Source organism: Rhyacophila brunnea, unplaced genomic scaffold, assembly GCF_057557595.1.
Source record: "Rhyacophila brunnea isolate RB1 unplaced genomic scaffold, BYU_Rbru_1.0 scaffold_20, whole genome shotgun sequence".
Taxonomy (NCBI): Eukaryota; Metazoa; Arthropoda; class Insecta; order Trichoptera; family Rhyacophilidae; genus Rhyacophila; species Rhyacophila brunnea.
Window position 1 is genome coordinate 29,417,257 of NW_028232860.1, and position 9,576 is coordinate 29,426,832.

A 9,576-nucleotide genomic window follows, 5' to 3' on the forward strand; every position below is an offset into this window, starting at 1 on the left:
ATAAAAAAAATAGTCATTTATTATAGCTAAGTTCCAGCAAACCATTTCTAACTGAATTAAACCAGACGGTTGTATCTCGGGTCATTTTGCAGAAATTTTGCGGGAATGCGATTGGACCGTCAATTAATTAGTGTTCCCAGTACCTAAAATTACATAATTCATTTGTCTCTTTAGGCCATCCTCCCACGGCGCAACTGAAATCTGATGGAACTAGTTTGTGAAGGAACTCATAAACTGACCAATGTGATGCTTCGCACACGGCGCTACTGAAACCCAGTTGAAATAATAATCACATAACCTCAAACTGTCAAACTCAACTATCAACCGTGTTGTACAAAAACTGACAACACGCGCGCTGCAGCGTTTACATACGGTTATTTTGATTTTCCAATTAATATTTAACCAATTTTGGTAAGAAAATATGATTTTTCACCGAAATCTAATGATGTTGGTACCACTGTTTTACGGTGACTGGAAAATTCAGAGACCGCGCGACTAGCATGTCGCATCTCTTCGCGACCGTTTTGAAGCTGAGAGATTCCAGTCTCGCCGTCAGCGAGCCGCCATTAAAATACATTAGCTAGATACTGGCTGGAATTTTAGTTTCAGTTCCGACGGACATAAGTTGCGCCGTGGGAGGATGGCCTTAACGTACGACCTGGCAGCGGCGCTCGTGTTGTATCTTGTCTATGGTTTTCGATTTCGAAGATTTCGATTCTGAAAAACGAGAGGAGGGGACAGTGTTGCCAACCGTACTATAATTATAGTATTTGTACCATAATTTTGGTCCGTGTTACTATGTACGATATAAAACAAGTATAGTACGCCTAAAATACTAAATTTTGAACACCGTAAAAAATATGTAAAAAGTACTGAAATTTCGATAAATTGGTGCAAAGTACTAGGTATATTTCGCAATATAAGAAGATTTCGAGAACTTCTCGAAATTTCTCGAAAAACGTAAAAAAAATCCCTTGACTGGTTTAAAATGAAATTTCTTGAATTCTTCGGTAAGCATTTTTGGTCGGAAGAGGTACCTACCTGAATAAATATGGTTTCTCGGAGTTTTTCAAATTCTCCGTTATTTTTTTCTGAGAAACAAAAAACCTATACATTTTCAACAGATGACAATGCGTACTATATTTTTCCCAAAATACTATAATTTTGGAGGCTCTGTACTATAATTTCACTTTAAAAACATGGCAACACTGGGAGGGGATGTAGTTCTCCAAATCCTCCGTCTCAGTGTTGCCGTATTTTTCTATGCTGATTATAGTACAAAGGCGTAAAAATTATAGTATTTCTAAAAAATATATAGTACAGGAACATTTTTCGTCTTGAATCCTTTAAAATTATAGTATTATGGTATATTTGGCGTAAAATTTTAGTATTTTACATTTTTCGCGAAATCAAAATTATTGTATTGTACTATAATTATAGTACGGTTGGCATCACTGCTCCGTCTATCACCGTAAAGATTTCGCACTGTAACAGCCACATATTTACTGAAATGTCAACTTGTTATGAAATTCTATAATTCTAACCTCCTATAGCTTATCAGTCGTCGTCCAGAATAAGACAAATTGAATTGTGAAAATGACAGATCTACTATCTACCTATCGATTTAATCAATAATTTATATTCGATTGTCTTCTAAGTCACAGGAACTATTGGGAAAATGTGATTTTGAAAAACCTTTGTCATAATTAATGAAATGGTAGGTACGTATTCATTAAGCATTATTTGGTGCTTTTTATTGGTTCTCCGTCGTCTTTATCTGTCAGTCGCCATTTTGGAATTCAGCTATATTTTTGTCATCGAATTATAGTACGCGGACCAAGGCATTATAGTATTTCGGCAAAAATTATAGGACGTGTTGAAAATGTAAGTTTTTTGTTTGTCACATAAACATAACTGAGAATTCGAGAAATTCAGATGCCCTGCTTTATGAAAACACCTCTTAAGACCGAAAAGTGCTAACACCGCGTCGCTATAAGATTGGTTTGTCGAATATCCATTTTTGTCGAAATCGACCTTTTAATGTATAACGATTTTTTGTATCTAAATGGACCAGAACCATCATTTTCTTTAAATTACACTAATGAATACATCATTCATATGCTGTAAAAACAACAATTTAAATACTTCCATCTCCTATATATTATTATCCTAAGAGATTTTGGAAAATACACCAACAGCTCATTTAAGCGACATTTTATTGTTATTTTTACATTTTCACTTCGAAATGTGCGCTACCGATTCATCTACCGATTGAATTGAACACATTTCAGAAATTTTCCATGATTTTACATGTACGTGACGTTTATATCCGATATTTTCTTACACACCGTATACAATCGCCATATTTACTGTTTACGCCTCACAGAATGACGTCTTCGTCGCTTAAGACCTTCTAATCCTTTATTTGACAAACGAAATCGATTATTTTTATTCAAATATCGTAATGTAGGCATTGGCGCACTTTTGAAAAAACCATAATCTTGGTACAATTCACTACGTATAATATCTTCTGACAGCGGCGTACGCCACTGTCCGCCATTTCATAGATAACGTGATATTCCAAATTTGATTTTTTTTAAATATTTCTTTGTGGCTGTTCACTCAATCTTTTTTTATTGAATAATTACCTAAGCTACTAATTTCCATAGATCAGAATATAGTAATATTAAACTAACAAAGTTGCCATTGCAAACAATAAAAGAAATGAATACGAATTGTTATAGTTATCAAAATGAGTCATATTGTATAATATCTACCTATTTTTATCGTCCCTATAATCATCAATCTTGACCTATCCACTGCTGGATGAAGGCCTCCTCAGCTTTTTTCGACTCCTTACTTACACATGAATTGTTATATTTATCAAAATCAGTGATATAATATTATTATCTACCTATCTATATATAATGCCATTATTATCACGAGCCTCAATAAATCCACTGCTGGATGAAGACCTCGCTACGTTGATTGTATTCTTGACAGTATTGAATTTCTAATGTTATTTATCTACATATTCATATCGTCATCATAATTATCATCATCATCAACCAGCATCAATCCACTGCTGGATGAAGAGTTCCGCAACCTGATTCTACTACTATTAGTTCAACGAATTTGTGATATTATACTTATTTCTATCCATCTTATCATCATCGACTTGAACCAATCCACTGTTGGATAATGGCGTCCCTAGCCCGAATCTACTCCTTTCTGTTATATGAATTGCTGTATTTATCAAAATCGGTGATACTATATTTATCTACATATTCATAATGTCATCATCATTATCATCAACCAGGATCAATCATCTGCTTAATAAAGACCTCCATAGACTGATTCTACTCCTTTTTGTCATATGAATTTCTGTATTTATCAAAATCGGTTATATTATATTTATCTACATATTCATATCGTCATCATCATCATCATCACATCGAGCTGAACCAATACACTGCTTAATAAAGAACTCCCTAGCCTGATTCTACTCCTTTCTGTCATATGAATTTCGGTATTTATCAAAATCGGTGATATTATATTTATATGCATATTCATATCATCATCAACATCATCATCATCATCGACCTGAACCAATCCACTGCTTAATAAAGACCTCGGTAGCCTGATTCTACTCCTTTCTGTCATATGAATTTATGTATTTATCAAAATCGGTGATATTATATTTATTTACATATTCATATCGTCATCATCATCATCATTGACCTGAACCAATCCACTACTTAAAGACCTCCTTAGCCTGATTATACTCCTTTCTGTCATATGAATTGCTGTATTTATCAAAATCGGTGATATTATATTTATCTACATATTTATATCGTCATTATCATTATCATCATCATCGACCTGAACCAATCCACTGCTTAATAAAGACCTCCCTAGCCTGATTCTACTCCTTTCTGTCATATGAATTGCTGTATTTATCAAAATCGGTGATATTATATTTATCTACATATTCATATCGTCATCATCATCATCATCAACCTAAACCAATCCACTGCTTAATAAAGACCTCCATAGCTTGATTCTACTCCTTTCTGTCATATGAATTGCTGTATTTATCAAAATCGGTGATATTATATTTATCTACATATTCATATCGTCATTATCATCATCATCATCATCGACCTGAACCAATCCACTGCTTAATAAAAACCTCGTTAGCCTGATTCTACTCCTTTCTGTCATATGAATTTCTGTATTTATCAAAATCGGTGATATTATATTTATTTACATATTCATATCGTCATCATCATCATCATCAACCTGAGCCAACCCACTTTTTAAAGACCTCCTTAGCCTGATTCTACTCTTTTCTGTCATATGCATTGCTGTATTTATCAAAATCGGTGATATTATATTTATCTACATATTCATATCGTCATTATCATTATCATCATTATCGACCTGAACCAATCCACTGCTTAATAAAGACCTCCCTAGCCTGATTCTACTCCTTTCTGTCATATGAATTGCTGTATTTATCAAAATCGGTGATATTATATTTATTTACATATTCATATCGTCATCATCATCATCATCAACCTGAGCCAACCCACTACTTAAAGACCTCCTTAGCCTGATTCTACTCTTTTCTGTCATATGCATTGCTGTATTTATCAAAATCGGTGATATTATATTTATTTACATATTCATATCGTCATTATCATTATCATCATTATCGACCTGAACCAATCCACTGCTTAATAAAAACTTCGTTAGCCTGATTCTACTCCTTTCTGTCATATGAATTTCTGTATTTATCAAAATCGGTGATATTACTTATATTTATTTACATATTCATATCGTCATCATCATCATCATCAACCTGAGCCAACCCACTACTTAAAGACCTCCTTAGCCTGATTCTACTCTTTTCTGTCATATGCATTGCTGTATTTATCAAAATCGGTGATATTGTATTTATTTACATATTCATATCGTCATTATCATTATCATCATTATCGACCTGAACCAATCCACTGCTTAATAAAGACCTCCCTAGCCTGATTCTACTCTTTTCTGTCATATGCATTGCTGTATTTATCAAAATCGGTGATATTATATTTATCTACATATTCATATCGGCATTATCATTATCATCATTATCGACCTGAACCAATCCACTGCTTAATAAAGACCTCCCTAGCCTGATTCTACTCCTTTCTGTCATATGAATTGCTGTATTTATCAAAATCGGTGATATTATATTTATTTACATATTCATATCGTCATCATCATCATCATCAACCTGAGCCAACCCACTACTTAAAGACCTCCTTAGCCTGATTCTACTCTTTTCTGTCATATGCATTGCTGTATTTATCAAAATCGGTGATATTATATTTATCTACATATTCATATCGTCATTATCATTATCATCATTATCGACCTGAACCAATCCACTGCTTAATAAAGACCTCCCTAGCCTGATTCTACTCCTTTCTGTCATATGAATTGCTGTATTTATCAAAATCGGTGATATTATATTTATCTACATATTCATATCGTCATCATCATCATCATCGACCTAAACCAATCCACTGCTTAATAAAGACCTCCCTAGCTTGATTCTACTCCTTTCTGTCATATGAATTGCTGTATTTATCAAAATCGGTGATATTATATTTATTTACATATTCATATCGTCATTATCATCATTATCATCATCATCATCATCGACCTGAAACAATCCACTGCTTAATAAAGACCTCGCTAGCCTGATTCTACTTCTTTCTGTCATATGAATTTCTGTATTTATCAAAGTCGGTGATATTATATTTATTTACATATTCATATCGTCATCATCATCATCATTGACCTGAACCAATCTACTACTTAAAGACCTCCTTAACCTGATTCTACTCCTTTCTGTGATATGAATTTCTGTATTTATCAAAATCGGTGATATTACATTTATCTACATATTCATATCGTCATCATCATCAATCAGGATCAATTCACTGTTGGATGAAGAGTTCCGCAACCTGATTCTACTACTATATTATACCTATTTCTATCGTCCTTATCATCATTGACCTGAACCCATCTACTGCTGGATAAAGGCCTCCCATGCCTGATTCTACTCCTTTCTGTCATTTGAATTGCTGTATTTATCAAAATCGGTGATATTATATCTATTTATATTTCCATTATCATTATGAGCCTGAATCAATCCACCGGTGGATGAAGGCCTCTCTAAGTTGTTTGAATTTCTGTCGGTCATATGAATTGCTATATTTACCAAAATTGCTGATATTATATTTTCCCATTCATAATATCGTCATTATCATCATCAACCAAGATCAATCCACTGCTGGATGAAGTTTATCCCAACCTAATTCTACTCTTCTTGGTCATATGAACTTGAATATTTTTTAAAATTCGTGATTTTATATACCTACCCATTTATATCTTCATTATCGTCATCAACCTGTATCAATACACTGCTGGATGAAGGTCTTTTTAAGCTGATTCCACATCTTTAGGTCTTATAAATTCCTATTCTTATCAGATATAATATGTATTACTTCATTATTTATCAACATTTGTCTCGATATGAATGTCCCGCACCGGGAAACTATATTGTTTAAGATTAATTTTTAAAACAAAATATGATTTTTAAAATATTATTCTGTGGCTCCAAGCATTTATTTTTTAAAGACAATGAAACAAAATAATGTTTCAATTTATTTTTTATGCTGCTAACCTTTTTCTATTATGTAAATGGGACCCGAAAGAGATTAATATTCGCGTTATATTGGATCGCTATTTATGATAATCACGATTGAGATGTATAATTATTTATTATATTTAAATGCACATACCTACACATATATTGTATTTAAATTAAAATGACAGTGGTAGCAATCGGCGATTGCCAGCTGTTCTGCTAGGCTTAGCAGCCTGCAATGGTGTCAAATGATATTGAGAAAGCCAGACTCCAGAAAAGACTACGCACTTGACTCCAAATTTGTATTGGCAGTGACGACATGCATATCGTAAAACTGACAAATCAGATAAATTTTCAATTGTCTGACGTGAATGAAAATCCATCCCGAAGGGAAAACTATGGCGCCGTCTATACACACTTTAACAATTATTATATTAAAATCCAACACCAAGTCACTATGACGAAAAGCTGTCTGCAAGACCTAGCGAGACAGACTGGCGAGAGCCAGCTGGCTTAGCTAGTATAATTAAATATAGGATAATGCAATTTGTTTTTCGTCTCCTGAACATTTGACATTTAGTCTATTCGACAAACCAATCCTACAGCGACGACCGGCCGCCGTCATTAACTGTCACGTTAGTTTTTTAGAGTATACAACGCAAGAAAGACTACATACGTCCATAGACTAATATTCTTATATTATTATTTATAAATTATATAGATTTACTTACTACGTCCCTCGCTTCACGTTATTACGATTTGTTGTGATTGAAGAATGAACATTTTACGGAACTTTAAAACATCGACAATGTAGACAACTTTTAAACGCAATGAAATAAGTAATGGGAAATATTCGCACAACCGGCGAATTCAATTAATTACATTTTTCAAAATTGTGGTATTTTTGACGTACTATACTTTTTTAATAGTACGCGAACCAAAATGTACTATAATTATAATTCGGTTGGCAACTTTGCGCTCACTGACAGATGACAGCCGGACAACCAGCGAGCGGTAGCGGAGAACCAGTATAAAGACACCATTACTTATATTTATACATTTAAAATAAATAACAGATACGAATTATCAAATGAATAACATTTTTAGGTTAGGTCCTGTTAAATTCTGCAAAATTCCATTAGTAAATCCCAACTGTCACATGAAAATTCAGGAGCTTCCGAACTTTTTTGATTCATGCATGCAATCTTGCAACTGCAGGATAATACATGTTTACACATACATTTTCTTTTTACGGCCGCGATAATACGTAGTCGGCAGTAAATCCATGCACGTGTAAAGGGGGTATTAAACCCCGTTTACATGTGCATGGATTTACTGTTCACAGTAAGAAAATGTATGAGTACCTACCTAACGTGTATTATCCTACAGTTGGCAAGATTGCGTGCATGAATCATACAAGTTTGAAAGCTTCAGAATTTTAATGCGCAAGTAAGATCTGCGCCTGCACAGTAGAACAATAATGGCGAACCTGCCGGTAATAAAACGAACCACTCATTTTGAGGTTAACCGATTTTTAGCAAGAAAATTCTTACTGTAGAAAAAATTGTAAACAATCTTAAAGGAATAGGCAACCTACTGTGCGAAAACATCTTCTTGGCTACGCTTCTAGGCGCTGTTGTCTACTAAATGGAAGGAGCTTGTTAGTTTATAATATAAGTGCGGTTAAAAATGGGCGGAGCATGTCAGTTCAGTTTTAAAACGTAGCCAAGAAGATGTTTTCACACTATAATTGAAATCATTTAGTGACAAATTTTTACATACAAAATCTATTATGTTTATTTAATAGGTAAGTAGGTACTTTTAACCTACTTTTTATTTTTAAATGCACCTTTCATTTAAATAAATAAAATCACTACTCTTCTGCAACATCTTCTTGGCTACGCGTCTAGGCGCTGTTGTCTACTAAATGGGAGTAGGTTGTTAGTTTATAATGGAAGTTCGGTTAAAAATGGGCGGAGCATGTTAGTTCACAGTTTTAACACGTAGCCAAGAAGATGTTGCTGATGAGTAGGTACTTATAATAAATTTAATATTAACGAGTTTCAGTCAATATGTTATAGAATAGAATCTATTCTATAAGGGTATATTTTTATATAGGTACTCTTATCTATTACACATCACACTATATTATAAAATAATTTTGTTTCACTATTAAATTTTTATCAATAGTATCAAGCTTTCAGATAAAAAATGTTACTTTTCGTGGTTAACCATAATATGTATGAAAGATACTGCAAGCCTCCGATAATGTTAAAAGAGTGAGGGGAGGGAAGGAGGGAATGATAATGATTTAATGAAATTGATTCAATTTTATTATTGTAATAAATTAATAACAGCATTGTCACAGCATTGGGGAACTAGATTGTAAAAATACGATAATATAACTTGGTAAAAGTTTCACTGATTCCATACCAACAGACCTGCCTATTATGTTATACACTGTATTTCCAAATCCTTTGCAACTATAATAAAAACTCACCCATTTGAATGGCCACTGATGATACTATCTCTCAAAAACAAACTAAGGTCGCAATGTTCGCGAACTGGAACACTATTATGAATGATAACATTCGAGTTAAACAACAGAGCGGGGAGTGACAGGTCAACTTACAATAAGTGTCACATTACATTCTGAATTTATTCAAAATAAAGAACTTTGATCGAATAATTTCAACAAATATTCCATTAAAGTAGAAATGAACATGACACGATACGACAGGCATGTTCTCTCACTCTGCGTTTCACCCAATTATCATATTAGGAATCACCATTGTGGGTATGTGACACAAAATAAATTGGAAAATTGCTCAGACTTCTGATTGCGGGCACGCATATTATATTATGTA